Below are 16645 nucleotides of genomic sequence, written 5' to 3'. Positions count from 1 at the left end.
ATGTCTTTTTTTTCCCTCAGAATATAAACTACTCCTTGTCCAGTCCATGCAATTTCATCTTAAATCTTAATGTTTTTATTTATAAGTTTTGAAAATTCTCAAATTAACTTAACTCATCACATTTCTGTTTTCATTTATATCCTGGACTATACAAAGAACATAATTAAAATACCACTTTATATGTTGTTACTGCTAATCCTATTATTTCTTAGTCTTTCCAGATATTTTTCTGGTCATGAATTGCAATTTCACTGCCTCTTAGGATATCCAGTAGTTTCATTAAATGACAGAAAGCTGTGAATTTTATATTCCTAAGTTTTAAATTGTGTTTCTTTAAAGAACATTGGACTTCCCCTAAAAGGCGATTTCTAGTTGCATAGTAGTTTGGTACTTTTAGCCTGTCTAAGCTGAGATGACTTCCACACATGTCTAGAGTAGACTTTTTTCCATATGTCTGTGATGTGGACCATCTGGGGGTCCTCTTGTTTGCTTTGTATATTCAACAAGGATTGTCCCTTCATACTATAAAAGAATTTGTTACTTTTCTGCCCAGTATCAGCTTTGAGAATCATTTATGTTTTTGTTCCTTGGTAATTTTATTTCCCTGGAATCTCGTTCTTTCAGGAAACGCTACCGTTCTTATGTGCAACTGTTTGTGTAGCTGACACTCAGGGAACCTGGTTCTGATTATAGGAACGTTTTCACCCTGTTTGAAGCTCTGCTGCATAATCTTCTGCCACGTTGGCCTCTCTACGTGTTCTGCTCAACAGGATTGTGAGGCTCTGTTCGGGTTCTTCACTGTCTTATAATGGAAATTGCTTCCTGCCTGAGAGCTGTCTGTTTCTTGTTTCTTCGCATTCATAGTCCTCATGCCTATGTCTGGAACGGACTTTTCCTGTTTTCTTTACTGTGTGGTGGTCATCTCCAAAGGGAGGAACATTCAGACACGTCCCTGGTCAAAAGCAGAGTAAAAGCATTCTAGAATGAGTTTTAACAACTTCGCAAAATTCTGAAGCTTTCAAGAAACTATTTTTTCCTTACTGTTGTTATAAATAATCTTGTTTCTACTATGGAAAATATTATTTGTATTTCAACTCAAAGAGCTCATTACAATTGTAAATCAACTGGTCAGAAGAAAATGATGTGCCATATCTAACAAGTTTTATAAATCAAGAAAAAAGTTTTCTTGAATATAAAACTGTCTTCATATTATGGGATAATAACTGTAAATAGAAAAATGCTACTTAACATTTCTTTACAAATATAAAGGAATAAAGTGACAGTAAGTACAGTGTGGACTAAAACTATTTGATCTTGAGTTTTATTTACTGAAATATCTTCATGCAACATATTTTGATCATGTTTCCCCTTCTGTGTTCTCCCCACCTCCCCACCCACCCAACTTCATGTTCTCTTTTGTCTCTCTCTTACTCTAACCAAAGAACAAAAGTAAACAGAGAGAAAGCCCACAGAAAGAACCCCTGAAGGCCGTTAGTTTTTTAAGATACCTTTCCTGTGATGTTAGAGGATAGTGATACTGACCTGAACCTAGATTATGTCTGGAACGGGCAAACATCAATTATAAAGGGAGACTTTGTAGGCAGTTAACTGACAGTGCTCTCAAAACTACTCACCCTTGTCCTTATATAGTTCAAAAACAACCATAGACGGCACATAAACAAAGAATTGGCTGTGTTCTTAGGAAACCTTATTTATAGATAATGAAATCTAAATCTCATATAATTTTATGCTCAAAATACTCTCCTTTTGATTTTTTCCAATTGTTTTAAAATATAAAAACTATTTTTAACTTGCAGACTATAAATACACAGGTGGCAAGTTGGGTTTGGCTCCTAGCTCATGGCTTTGAGTACGCCTGCGCTGTCTAAAGTTTCCAGTACAGTGCTGGATCCCCGATAGATTGATGCATTGTATTTCAGTTGTGATACTTTTACTTAAAACTATTTCCTATTATTAAGTTTAAAAGTAAAGTAAAGCATATTTGGGTCTGTAGGATTTTTGAGAGCAAATGTAGTGCCAAAGGTTACATCAGAAGCTGGACATAGCGGCGTGTGTCTATATTCAGTTACTCAGGCTGAGCTGCGAAGTTTGATGTCAATCCGTGAAGCATAGTATGTCAGTCAGTATCTGTCTCTGTCTGTCTGTCTGTCTCTCTCTCTCACTCAGACACACACACCTAGATCACTGATACTGACACCTTGTCTCTTTTTTATCATGCTAGATTTTTTCCTCTGTGTTGAGTTTCAGTATGCCCATTAATAAATATTGTTCTGAAATTAGCACATATGCATATTGTAAATTTAGTTATCATGTTAGTTACTTTTAGCTTTGTAGTGACAATGAAATACCTAATGAAAGCTTAACGAAGGCAGTGCTCATTTTGGCTTATTTTTGAGGTGTAGTCCATTGTGCAGGGAAGGCATGATAGCAGAAGCATTTGGCAGCTGATTACATTTTGTGCTCTGTTAGGAGAAGAGAGAGGTGAATTCTGCTATTCAGTTTGCTTTCAGTCTAGGACTCCAGTCTTGAGAATGATGACGTAGACATTTAGAGTAGGTCTCCCCATGTCAATTAATCCAATCTAGAAATTTCCTTAGAGGTTTGTTTCCTAGGTGATTCTCGATATGTCAAGTTGACATAACAGTCATTATTAACCATCCCAGTTATTTTGTGATGAAGTTGGCATTTTAATGAACAAAAAGCTCTCTATCATATGATTTTTTAACTTGCACTTACAGGATTCTGGATTTTCTACTCTTGTTTTTCAGTCCTGGGCCAAAGCTTGCATCATTGACTATTCTTCTGGAATGTCTTCCACATAACTCTGTTGTCCTGTTAGAATAGAAAATGTATTTGAAAAGTTGGTTGTACTGAACTAACTAACCAGGCTGGCCTCAAAGAAATCTGCCTGCCTCTCTCTTTACCTCTTGAGTGCTGGGATTAAAGGGTTGTGCCACTGCCACCTGATTTTCAGTCTGTCTCAAACAGAATTAATAATATTTACAGGTTTTATTTTATTTGGTACTGTGTCTGCAGTATTTACTCAAACCATACTTTTGTAAGCATGATTCATTACTATGTTGTAACATGTATGTCCTGCATACAAATAAGCAGTCTCCATTTAGTTCAGCTCACTTTCTTCAGTTTCAACTTGTATATCAGTTCATTGGAGACTGTTTCTAATGCACTGTCAAAGATTATATCTCCAACTGGCTGAGTTGACTCATGCTTACACTCTCAGCACTTGAGAGGCAGAGACGGAGGCAGAGACAGAAGGATTGTTGTTAGTTCAAGGTCAGCGTGGTCTGCATAGTGAGTTCTGAGATAGCCTAGAATTGCATAATGAAGCCTTATCTTGAAAACCATAAACCAACAAATAATGCACCTCCATCTTACGTTTGTACTTGATATCCAATTTTATTACTACGATCTAAAAATTGTCATTGTCGTCTCTTTCTTCTCTTTTCTTTATAGCCTTCTTCTGCCTTCTCCTTCTTTCTTCTTCTGTTCTAGAATATAAACCATGAAAGCAAAGTTGTCTTTTATGTAGAACACTGACTTTAACCATAGAGGGCCTTAAGTATGTGATTTATTTATATGTGGTTAATTGAAAGATGAATAAGTAAAAAGAATCTGCTGCATAATTTGTACTGGTATCTAATATGCTAAGATAGATCATCAAACAGGACAGTGAAAATAATTGTTCACAGAAATACTTACTCTTCAGTTGTTTTAGAAATGACAGTATCTATGTTTATATATATATATATTCTGTTTTTATAATATTATACTTTCACAAACAATTTATAAAAATACTTGTTCCTGAATCATTAAGAGTAACTTACTAACACTGTGACCACTACCTCCAAATACTTCAGAACAGTGGTTCTCAGCTGTGTGTCACGACCCCTTTAACAATCATCTATCTCCAAAAATGATTTACATTACTATTGATCACAGTAACAAAATTTGTTTGGGATCATTACAACATAAGGAACTGTATTAAAGGATCTCATCATTAGGAATGTTGAAAATTACTGCTTTAGAGTGTATTTTCTAAAAAGGTGTCATCATTCATAGATTACTCCTGTGCAACTCTGTGCATGCTCTGGAATTTGGTGCTGTAAATCCCTAAAAGCAGGGAGCCTCAAAAATCTGCATTATACTCTTTTTAATTCATTGGCTGACCCCTAATTACATGTGTAATAGAGGACACCCCTAGGGTCTAATGGAAGCTGTTGAGCAGATATTTCTGATCAGATTTGGAATTTTAGACCTTCCAAGATAGAGTTGGTTTTATTTATTTATTAATTAAAAAATATTCAATTGATTTTCCAATTCAAGCTCAGAAATGTTCAGCTTTAGAAGTAAGTATTATGTGTAAGGCTTTAAGGATTTATCCCAGAATTAAGGAAAAAGCTTAAAAATAGCCTCCCTAATAATAAAATTAAGTTTGCAGAAGCTCAGGGTATCAGGCTGTATTTAACTGCACATTAGTAGAGAATTGAGCATCATTTAGGAAAGATAAAGTCAATAGTTACTATATAGTGACACACTATCCATACTGTCTCATCTTACATGTGATAAGACAGATAAATTATCTTTTAAGAGGGAAAAAAATCTAGACACTAAGTTGAGATAGGGCTATGAAATGCTCACTTGTTAAAGGCACTTGCTGTCAGTCCTGGAGCCCGTGCAGTGGAAAGAAAGGACAGACACCCGCATGCTGTTCTTTAACCTCCACATCCAGCCTGGTAAAGGTGGAAGGAGAGGAGCCAGGCCCAGAACTGTTCTCTGCTCTTCACTCCTCAGCTCTGTTTTGCAGCTCTTTGTTTTGACACAGGGTCTCACCATATTACCAAGGTTGGGTTCGGACTCAAGCCTGAAACTTGAAGTCTTTCTGCCTCAATGTCTTAAGTAGCAGCACCGCCACCCCCAGCTCTCAAAAGCTCTTACCTCAGAAATCTGTTTTCAAAGATAAAACAAAGACAAATTTAGACAAACGAAAAAGTAGGTAGTCCATTGTCAATTTAAGTACACTATTAATGCTAAAAAATTTAAGCTGAGAGACAGTGATAAAACTTGGTTCTGTGAAAGAGATGAAACAACTTAAGTAATAAATTAAAAAGGTCTTTCTTTTTTGTTTTGTTTAAAGACAGATAACTGTGGTTTTATAATGTATATAGAAGTTTGGTTTAATATGTGATTATGTTATACAAAGTGAGATTTACTATATATATAATATTTCAAAATTATTATTTGCTTAAGACCTTTAAATAAGTTGTGATAATTTGAGAATGCATATTGTAATCTCTAAGCCATTAAATTAAAACATTGAAAAATATTTTAGTGAAATTAAGGCAATGAAAAATAAACAACACAAAACAAAAAAAGGGACAGAAACAGCAGAAATAGGAAACATTTAAATGGTAAAGCATTTTGTACCCAAACATTTTAGTATTTACATTTAGTATTTACATTAAATATAAATGGACTAAACTCTCCATTAAGAGTCAGTTTCAGAGTGCATAAAGATTTAAGGCCCTTGCTATATCATATGTATATATCAGACGTTTAAAATGAGAAAATTGAATTAAACACAATTTATAGCATTTTCCATTTTATGTTTCCATTTTATATCTATTATACTTGGCCATCTGCAAGTCCAAGAATAAGGTAGTGAGCAAAAGTAATGTGGGGAACTTATAGGCAAGGACTGTGTGAGTAGCCAAAGCCGGCTCTTGGGAAATTACTTTCTGTCACTGTGTACATTTTCATATTCAATTTTAAAACTAAAACTTGTATAAAGTACATTTCTTTTGTAAGGCCTTATAGTGAAAAGAAGACTAAATAATTTTGTCACTATTCTTCAAGACTTATCTATTTTGATAATCCCTACAAGCTGCTTAATATTGTGTTACATTAATGTTATAAACACTGTAAAAACATTAAAAATATCACAGCTGTGTTCAATTTAGATAACATTTGATAGAGCATATCCAAAAACCTCTCTTTTTTGAAGTGCTTTTTAAATTGTGAACTGTGTTGGAGGATTTACTTTTATACTACATAAGCAGTCAGGAATCATTTTATGTTTTGATTATAACCCTTTAACGGCTAAGCCATCACTCAAGCCCAGGAAACATTTTAGAGGAATAATATTCATCTTTCAGTTTCTCTTTGAGTCATTTTCTAATTGGTGTTATGCAAAAACCAAACTGGGGATTTGACCAGTTTAGAACTCTTAAATTGAATGACCAAGAGTCAGAAATAGATTTTTTTTTAATCGTAATTTTGTATAATTGTCTTCAGCCTGTTTGTAAATACAGTTTATGCTTGAATTTAACACTACTAACTGGCTAATTAAATATTTGCATTTGGAGATAGCTGTAGCAAATATTTTCCATTCAGAAAATATCCACGTTTTTTATAAAATGAGTTTCTAAGGACAATCAAATGAAGTTTTACAAAATCTTTTCCATCGGTATTCTTTTGGTTTTGGAAGATAACTTGCTCAAGTGTGTGAGGCTTGTGTGTCTCCACCTAAATAAGGAAGTTACATCTTAAGCTAATCAGATGACTCATACCTGCTGAGTGAGGGTAAAATTCAGAGTATCCAAAGATGAAGAAACAAATGCAATGTATTTCCAAATACTCTGCCCTTCATCATACTTTTTTTTTCTATTGCAGTAAACATTGGTACCTTCAGAATATAGGAATGAGAGGCAAAGAAGAAAGGATGTTCATCATAAGAAGATTTGAATCACTTTGAAATTGTAAAGGAATGTAGCACTTGCTGCTAAACTGCCTTGGTCACCAGAATGAACAAAGTGCTTCGGAGTTAAATGGTAACCAGAGTTTTCCTATCATGTTGCACAAAAGTTTTAGAGCATTTGCAAGGACTTCTATTTAAGTGTAAATGTGGATCTCACGTCTACCAAACTGTGGAAGAAGCTGTTCATCTTACAGTTTAACATTGTCAGGCTATTTGGTCTTTAGTGTTTGTTCAAAAGAATTACTAGGTTGTTTTTTGTTTTTTTTTAATCTAGTCGCTTAAAAAGAAACATAAGGTTATTTGAAAAGAAATATGGTCGATACTATCTGTCATTTTACTCTTCACCAAACATGTTCTCCCTTTCCAAAAAAATAAGCTCAATTCCCTAAGGATTTAGTAGTTCCCTTAATATACAGTTGTCTTCTGAGTTTTGTATTAATGTCAGATCTTTTCTTTCATATTTGAAATTTTAATTTTATATTCATTTTTTGACCCTTTCTACCTAAAAAAAAAAAAAAAGTCCAGAAATTGAATTGGAAAGGCAAAAGCATCCAGAATAGAAAACAAAAACTTTGAAGAGACTGTGAACATTTTTTTTCTCTTGTTATTTAAAAAGACTGTTGGATGACAAGCAGAGCCAAGAACACATTTGGAAAGACTTGAGATCATCAGTTGCTTAACTCTTGATCTCAGGCCAAAATTGTTTGCATGTTTGTAAAAGTTCATGTTTGCAGTTCTTTATGGAGTCCAAATCATAACTTTGTTTGTAGTCTCTCTCTTTCTCTCTCTCTGTGTGTGTGTGTGTGTGTGTATGTATTTGCATGTGATGTGTTCCCAAGAGTGACATCAAGGATCGTCCTCAGTACTCCTCCCCTTATATAGAGGCAGCACCTTTGTTTGGTTTCTGTTGCTGTATTAAAATACCCTGGCAAAAGCAACTTAGGGGGAAAAGAGTTTATTTTAAGCTTTCAATTTCAGGTTAGAGTCTTTCATTGCAGGAACTTGAAGTAGCTAATCACATCCATAGTCAAGAGCAGAGAGAAAATAAATGCACACATTCATGTGCTCAGCTCAGCTCATGTCCTCCCACATTCAGGATCTCCCTGCCCGGGTAGGTGTGTCTTCTACCTGAATTAATGTAGTCAAGATAATGCCCCAAAGGTATGCCCACCGGAAAGCCTGATCTAGACAGGTCCAGAAACTGACTTTCCAGGTGAGTCTAGATTGTGTTATCAGCGGATAATTAAAGTTAACCACTATAGTTGGGGATTCTCAGCTGAACCCAGATCTTGCTAGTTTAAGTTAGCTAGCCATTTTGCCTTGTGTTTATCTCCTAAACCCTGGGACTACAGAAGGGCTGCCAAACCTACACAGCATTTACGTGGGCACTCTGAATTCGAACATCGGTCTTCATGTTTACATAGCAAATGATTTATCAGCCATCTCACTGGCCCCTAACTCTTAAGTTTTATTGTCACTGGTTATTTGATTTTGAGTAGTACCATTTGTTTGCTTGAGTACTGTGTATTAGTAAATAAGGATAATTGATTATACCTACTTCCTTGCTGTAGAATGCAGGGAATGTGAAAAGCTGATCAATTGACAATATTATGTACTAGTCCTGATGATTCTAAGAAATGTAGGACTTGTTTTAAGGAGGTAATTTAAGTTCATAAATAATGTACCAAAATATGAATGGGTGTTGTACTTACTCTTTCCTCCACTAATTTAAAACAAATTTTTTTTAATTCTCCAATTCTACTTGTAATTATAGCTTTTCTGTGATCTTGTCTTTCATAGTCATATAGTCACATTCATCTCTTTGTGAATATATAGTTAATTTTTTCTAGTCATCAACCATTATAAAAACAAACAAAAAAACCCTGAAGTTCTGGAGAGCAGCCTTTCAAACACAAACCCTGAAGTTCCGGAGAGCAGCCTTTCAAACACAAACCCTGAAGTCCCGGAGAGCAGCCTTTCACACACAAACCCTGAAGTTCCAGAGAGCAGCCTTTCACACACAAACCCTGAAGTCCCGGAGAGCAGCCTTTCAAACACAACAGAAATTGAAGTGCCCAGGGCTCACTCATTCAGTTGTAATAATACATGGAAAGCAATCAGGTCTCCTAAAGTCATTTAAATCTATTTCTCAATGTTTTCAGTAACTTTGAGTAGGATCATTAAATTCACAGTATCGACTGTGTTTTTCTTTTTTTTTTTTCTTTATGTAATTGTATCTTTTTTTAAATTTTTTATTTAACTTTTTTTTTTTATTTCAATGCAGTTTATTCAGGAACCTTGAACAATCATCTGACCCTGGGGAAAGCCAGCCCACAGCTTAAATAGCCTCTGGGTAGCCAACCCCAGCATGCCACGTGGGCAATGCAGATAGGTCCACATACATGGAAGCAAGCCAGATCCTCAGCCTTAGCCAAATGTGGAGTTGTTCGTGACAGAGAGCACTCACCATCGGGAAGGTGGAAGGTGGAAACCAGCTCCATCTTTCAGGCACGGCATTCCGCAGCTCTCTACAGTTCCCCCTTTTTGTTTTAGACACATCAAACAAGAGTAGATCGACTGTGTTTTTCTAATCATTAATTACCATGTTTTAAACTATCAAATTTACTATCATAGTTAAAATATTAACAAAGAACGGATTAAAACTTCTCTTCTCTACAAAGTAAAGCCATAGAACTAGTTTATTTCTTCCACTTAGCTCAGTTCTGAAGTTGTGTCCTATGTCCAAGAGGTACCTAAAATTAAAGACAGTCTACATTTATATGTTACCATCTAACCCAAATGTCTCAATTCTACAGTCTAAAAAGATTTGAACAAGATTTAGTTGTACATCTCTTGAAATTCTACCTTGCATAACTAGAAATTTAGGTTTTCAGTTGAATAAACTAACATAGCCTCTTTAAAGAAGATAAAATGTAATATTAAGGTTAAGTCAAGTTTAACTTTAATACTTAAGTTAGGTCAAGTATCTAGTTTAAGTTCATTTCATTAGCTATAAGCTGTGGTCCTTATGGATGGGTAGAAAAAGTACACTAAAACGCTTCATCTGTGTAGAGCCTTATACTTGTAAAGCTTGATAGTCCTTGGAAACATCCATTGCAATACTTCAAATGAGGGAAACTTTCCGTATAAAGGGAAGCCTGATTTGCCCTGTCACAACAACTTAAAATAACAGTAATTAATGTTATTGAATGCTTACAGTATGTCAAGCATTGAGATTAACTTTCACTATGCTATATATTACTTGCTTTTTATTGCTGTAGTAAAACACCGTGTTCAAGGCAACTCATAGAAAAAAAGAGTTTATTTGGGCTTATGGTTGCAGAGTTAGAGTCCATGATGGCAGAATACATGCATGGCAGCAGGAAAAGGAAAGTGAGGGGTCATATCTTGAACCATACATAGAAAACATTAAGAACAAACTTGAAATGGCAGTCTTTAAATTCTGAAAGTCTGCTTCCAATGATTTACTTCCTCCAAGAAGACCACACCTCCTAAGCCTTCCTCAAGAAGGACCATCAATAGGAAACAAATATTCAAATGCTATGGGAAACTATGGAGATATATTTTTAATTGCAAAAAAAAATTTCATACAGTATATTCTGATCACAGTTTCCCCTCCCCGAATTGCTCCCAAAAAAATCCTTGCTACCTCCTTGCCCACCCAACCCTATGACCTATCTTTGTCTGTCTCTTTAGAAAACAAGCAGACAAACAAACAAACAAAAAAACGAACCAGAATAATTATAAAAAGAAACACACACAAAAACTAAGTCCATAACAACACAAAAGCAGAAACCAATAATATACTAGTAAAATGTCAGTAAAACAAAAAGTATCTAAACAAAGCAATGTGAGATTAAAAGTCTACAGAAATTCCAGAGCTTTTTTGTGTTGGCTCTCTGCTTCTGGGCATGGAGCCTACTCTTAAATGTGATTGATATACCTAGTGAGAGAGTTCTAATATTTTCTTTCCATGTAGATGTCACTGGAGATAGTTCTTTGTTTAGAGGTGAGAGCCTATGTCATGTCCCTCTCAGCACTGGGACTCCATCTGGCTTGAACCTGTGCAGGCCCTGTCTGCTCCTTCTGCCACACAGTCCTGTTATATCTGGAAGACATCATTTCCTTGGAGCCATCCTTCCCTTCTGGCTCTGACAATCCTGCCTCCTCTTCTGCATAGCGCCCTAATCCCTGAGGGAAGGAATTTGATGGAGACATCCAATTTGGTACTGAGTGTTCCAAAATCTTTCAGTCTTTGCACATTGAGGACATTTTATTCAAACCAGCACATGCTGCTTTAGTCAATTTGGGTTCTTTTAAAAGAAAATGTCTTTCTCTAGATGACTTATGAACAACAGAAATTTGTCTCTCACACTTCTGAAGGCTGGAAAGTCTATGATAAAGGCACTCATGAACTAGAGTCTCGTGAAAGCATATATATTGGCTCATGAATGGTTTCTTGTCCTGTATCCCTACAAAGGCAAAAACGAGTATTTCAACATTTCTTGTCTAGGGCACTAATCCATTAATCAGGATGCTGCCCTCCTGACTTAATTATTTGTCAAAAGCTTCACTTCCAAGTACCAAAACCTTGTCAAATTATAATGTGGGAGAGATCTAAGTGTTTAGTCTGTGACCTGTGCATTATGTTTAATCCTAATGACCCTGCTTAACTTAGCTTTTATTGAAGAGTACTATTTTACTTTTATGGGAAATTTATTCTCCAGAAGTTAATTGAATTGATCGCTATCAAATGACTAGCTAAAAAAGATAGAGCTAGGTCTGCCTGACTCAATACCCTGAACCTTTAGCCATGACTTTACTTTGACTTTAGTCTACTCTGTAAAGATTTAAATGGAACCTACAGGAGTTGTTTCTTTCATACCTAGTTGCACATAAGGAGAAAGTCTTGCCATTAGAAGCATTCTTGTTGCAAATCCATTAAACTCTCTTGAAGATGTATGGTTGGTTTTTCTGCAGCATTTGTTTTATTTTAAAAGTAACTTAAGAGTCTTTTATCTCATCAGTCACTTAAATATATCCAGTATGTATAATTATAGATTATTATATTAATCTATAATATAATATATATTATAATATACTATATGTATATATTATATTATATATTATATAATTATAATATAATACAATAATCTATAATATAATATAATAATAACTGTGGACAATTGGGAAAGAGAATCACCAAAATGTCAATAATGTTGAGTAACAGCCTGTGGCCAGTCTCAGACACTGCAGAACATTACTGTGCGCTGAGACTCTGGTCATGCTGTAGGAACAGGTCACCTCCGAGCATAACTTGGGATGACCCTGAAACTGGACAGGTTTTGAGGGTTTGGTTTGCTTTGATGTTATCTTGTTGTTGTTTTCAGTTTTTCTTAGAGGTGACTTCACTTAGTGCCTAGCTGTCAGATAAAGTGTGCTGGAAGAAGTCAGGACCTATAACAGTAGTGACTGGGATGATTACTGTGGATATTGAGAACGTATTTTCATCTTCTGATTCATTGTGTAACTAGCTGTAAATGTTGAAGGTGATTACAGTCAGAATATCTCTAAACATGTGAGTGAAGGAAGAGCACCATAAATACAGATACCCCTTCATTCCAGCTTGAAAGGGAAATTCATTCTCCATTTTAAAATGTTTTTACTCTATTGTTTTATATGCATAAGTGTTTTTTTTTTTTTTTTCTGCAAGTATGTTTGTGCACCATGTGCATACCTGATTCCTGAAGGGGTAGAGGAGAGTATCTGGTCCCCTGGAATTGGAGTTACAGATGGTTATAAGTCTCCATGTGGGTGCTGGGAAAAGAACCCAGGTACTCTGGAAAAACAGCCAGCTCTCATAACCACTAAGCCATCTCTCCAGCCCATCCTCCATGTTTTTAAATGGTGAAAAATTGCAGATCTGCAAAAGTGCTTGCAATTAGGCAATGTTTTCATTTTCAACACTAATGGTATTTTAATTCTAAAGTAATATCTTTACATTAGCAGCTAAATAAAGGAGGGGGAAATCTGATTATCATTCTGGTTTTCAAAAAAAAACAGTTCTGATACTTGATTGTCACAACAAAACCCATCTAACAATGCCAGTCATAAAAATGAAAAGAAGCTTAACACTAAAGAAACTTGGTTTTCTTGGAGTCAGGCCTGGCTTTTGTTTCCTTCTGTTGATTTGTTATATAAAAATTAAAAAGAAAAGAAAAATTCGGGCACTGTAGCAGATCCTAATGATGTATTTTAGGTCATTTTCACACTTTGTGCCAAAAGGGAAACAAAACACCGAGCCTTTGTTTTGATGCAAAGAGAAGGAAATGCCATCAGTAGATTTATTTCCAGATTGGTTTCTTGCCTTGTTTTTCTTTTGTATTCCACTATACATCTACCAAGAATGTAAAGGCACCAGGACTCCTGAACATTCAGGCAATTTCCCTCAATTATCAGGCAGTATTAAAAAACTAAAGCAGCCACAGTGAGATTCTACTTTACACTGGTGAGAATAGCTATCATAACAAATATATCAGTTTTCTTTTGTTTTGATGTGTGATGAAACAAGACAAAGAAAACAAGCTTTGGCAAGAACATAAAGAAGTTAGAATGTTCTATATTGCTAATGCAAATATGAAATATTTGTCATTTTGTGAAAGATTGGTGTTTTATCACAAAGGTTAAGTGTGGAATTGCATGTCACACATCAAAAAGAAATGAAAACTGATCTCAAACATTTTACACAAATGTTTGTAGCAGGAGTAGTCATCAAAGCCAAAAGATGGAAACCATCTGTGTGTCTACCAGCAGATGATTGGAATAACCAATGGTAAATCAATATCTAAAATTTAGCTATTCAGATAATAAGGTCTCATATAGTCCAGACTGGCCTAGAACATCCCTCCTTTGATCTTCCCAAAGATGACCTAGAGAGGGGATTCAGGAGGGAGAGTGTGACTGGGCAGAGAGGAGGGAGGGCCTATGACCAAGATGTAAATTGAATTAATTAAAAAAAAGATGACCTTGACTTCTGCTACTCCTTCCCCTACCTACTGAGTGTTGGAATTACAGGCACGCACCTCATCACGCATATTCTTCAGTGCTGGTGATCAAACCCAGGGCTTCATGCATCCTAGCTAAGCACTCTACCAACTCAGCTATTTTCCAGCCCTAGCAATGTACTTCTGAGTGGCTCGTGGGTCCAAGAGGAACTCAACAGAGAAATTATAGAACAGTTTAATTTCATGGAAATGAAACCTCAGCACCTCAGCATTGTGGGATATTGCTTTGAGTGTTCCATTAGCAAAGAGGAAGGGACCAGACTGAGAGCTTCAGCGTTTATGTTATGAAAATAGAAAAAGCTGAATGAATTACACCCAGAGCAAACTAGGAAGGAACTAACGAAGAATAAAAATTACTGAAATTAGTAGAAAGCAAAAACAATAAAATTAACCAAAAGCTAATTCTTTGAAAATATATTAAATTGTCCCTTTGGCCCAATTGATGAAAAAAGAAAAGCCATAAATTATTGAAAGAATGAATGGGAAATATTAGCACATATCTTACACATAGGAAAGGAAAATACAGGAACTCTATTAATAAAACATTATGCCCATAAATTAATAACTTAAAAAGGAAACATTTCTTGATAGACCCTAAAGAGTCTTATAGATATTAAAGAAATTAAAATTGACATCAAGTTTCCTATTAAAAACAATTCCAGGCTCAACTGCCTTTTATTAGAAATCCAAATCAATAAAATATTTAATAAAGAAACTATCAACTCTAGGCAAATTTTGCTAACGAAAGACAAAACACTTTTTTTCCATTTTGTATTATTATTATTATTATTTTACAATTTATTCACTTTGTATCCTGTTGTAGCCTCCTCCCTCCGTCCTCCCAGCCTTACCCTCCCTTCCTCTTGCTCCACCCCATTCCACTCCCCTAGTCCACTGATAAGGGAAGTCCTTCTTCCCTACTATCTGACCCTAGCCTATCAGGTCTCATGAGACCTGCCTGGATCCTCTTCCTCTGTTGGCTAGCAAGGTTGCCCTGTCAAGGGGAAGTGATCACAGAGCAGGCAACAGAGTTCATGTCAGAGACAACCCTGCTCCCTTTACTAGGGCATGCACCTGGAGACTGAGATGCCTGTGGGCTACATCTGAGCAGGGAGTCTAGGTCCCCTACATGCATGGATCTTGGTTGATGCATCAGTCTCTACGGGGCCCCCTGGGCCCAGCTTTTTTGGTCTCCTTGTGAAGCTCCAGTCCCCTCCGGGTCTTTCTATGCTGGAGGGGGTGTGGAGAAAGTGGAACTCTCCTCCCATTGCTGATGGGAATGTAAGCTTGTATAACCACTTATATAAGCTTGTATAAATCAGTCTGGCCCTTTTTCAGAAAATTGGGAATAGTGCTACCTCAAGACCCACCTCCTGTGCATATACCCATAAGATGCTCAACCATACAACAAGGACATTTGATCAATTATGTTTATAGCCACTTTATTCATAATAGCTAGACTCTGCAAACAACCTAGATGTCCCTCAACCATACAGATACAGAAATTGTGGTACATTTACACAATGGAGCACTATTCAGCTATTAAGAACAAGAAAATCATGAAATTTGCAGGTAAATGGATGGAACTAGAAAAGATCATCCTGATGAGGTAACCCAGAAGCAGAAAGACATGCATTGTATGTACTTAGTTATAAGAGGATATTAGCCATATAATGTAGGATAAACATACTAAAATCTACAGACCTAAAGAAACTAAACAACAAGGAGGACCCTAGGAAAGATGCTTAATTCTCATTCAGGACAAACAGTATAGACACCAGAAGCAGTAGTAGAGAGGGAACAGAACAGACTCCCCAGCAGGGGATCAAAGCATGTGCAGAGACTCCCAGCCAAACTTTGGGCAGAGCGCAGGGAGACAAACTACTTTTTAACCTGTTTTTTTTTTTCAATGTATTTTGTGTATATGAATTATTTTGCATTCATATAGGTAAGTATATTAAATGCCTACCTGGTGCTCATAGAGGCCAAAGGAGAGTAATTGATCCCCTGGAACTGCAGTTACTAATGGCTGTCAACCACCATTTGTGTTCTGAGAACTGAACCCTGATCCTTAGGCTCAAGCCTGTTCTTGCTATCCCATAGAGCAGTGGTTCTCAATCTGTGGGTTGCGACCTCCTGAGGGTCGCATATCAGATATTTACATTCCAATTTGTAACTAGCAAAATACAGTTATGAAGTAGCAACAAATTAATTTTATGGAGCTGTATTAAAGGGTAGAGGGTAGCAGCATTAGGAAGGTTGACGACCACTGCCTTAGAGGACTTTGAGAAATCGTTAACTTGAAGGCTAAAACCGACTGTGGCATCTCTTCCATTCGCTGCTACTGCATTTGAGAATATCACTTCAGATTCAAAGAGAACAGAGTGAAGAGGCCTGGTGTGGACCCCTCTACCCTTCCCTTGTTGTTTTTTTGAAGTCAGTTGTCATTTTCTTGCCTCTAGCTGCTAGCAATTTTATATAAATTACATCAGATTAAAAAATCAGCAAAAGATTTTCTTTTGTTGTCACTAGAACTCTGTAAGAAAGAAAGATGTTTGTCTCAAAGCAGAGCCTCCATCATATATTATGCACATGGAAAACAGAAGTGGGACTCGTATATGATCACTTGGATTAGCCCTCTATGGATTTCCAATGTACACTCTCTTCTCTCTCCAAAGTTATTCATTGTAATGTGTTTTCATCCTTATCCTAAAGCAAGTATTATACTCCCCATCTTCTATCACGTAGCTAGAGCGTTGGTGGA

General features: G+C 36.1%; 1 protein-coding gene across 3 annotated transcripts in view; it reads left to right on the top strand.

The window, feature by feature from the left end:
• Positions 1-16645, top strand: part of Peak1 (pseudopodium enriched atypical kinase 1) — a 239720-nt gene that overhangs the window by 96412 nt on the left and 126663 nt on the right. For all 3 annotated transcript variants that reach the window (XM_060374271.1, XM_060374279.1, XM_060374285.1), the window contains one exon: positions 6712-6869. The gene's annotated coding sequence lies outside the window, so the exon portion shown is untranslated. The remainder of the gene's footprint in view (positions 1-6711; positions 6870-16645) is intronic.

The sequence above is a fragment of the Meriones unguiculatus genome, chromosome 1, assembly GCF_030254825.1.
Source record: "Meriones unguiculatus strain TT.TT164.6M chromosome 1, Bangor_MerUng_6.1, whole genome shotgun sequence".
NCBI lineage: Eukaryota > Metazoa > Chordata > Mammalia > Rodentia > Muridae > Meriones > Meriones unguiculatus.
The sequence above is the reverse complement of the archived record's forward strand: the minus strand, read 5'-3'. Positions and strand labels throughout refer to the sequence as shown.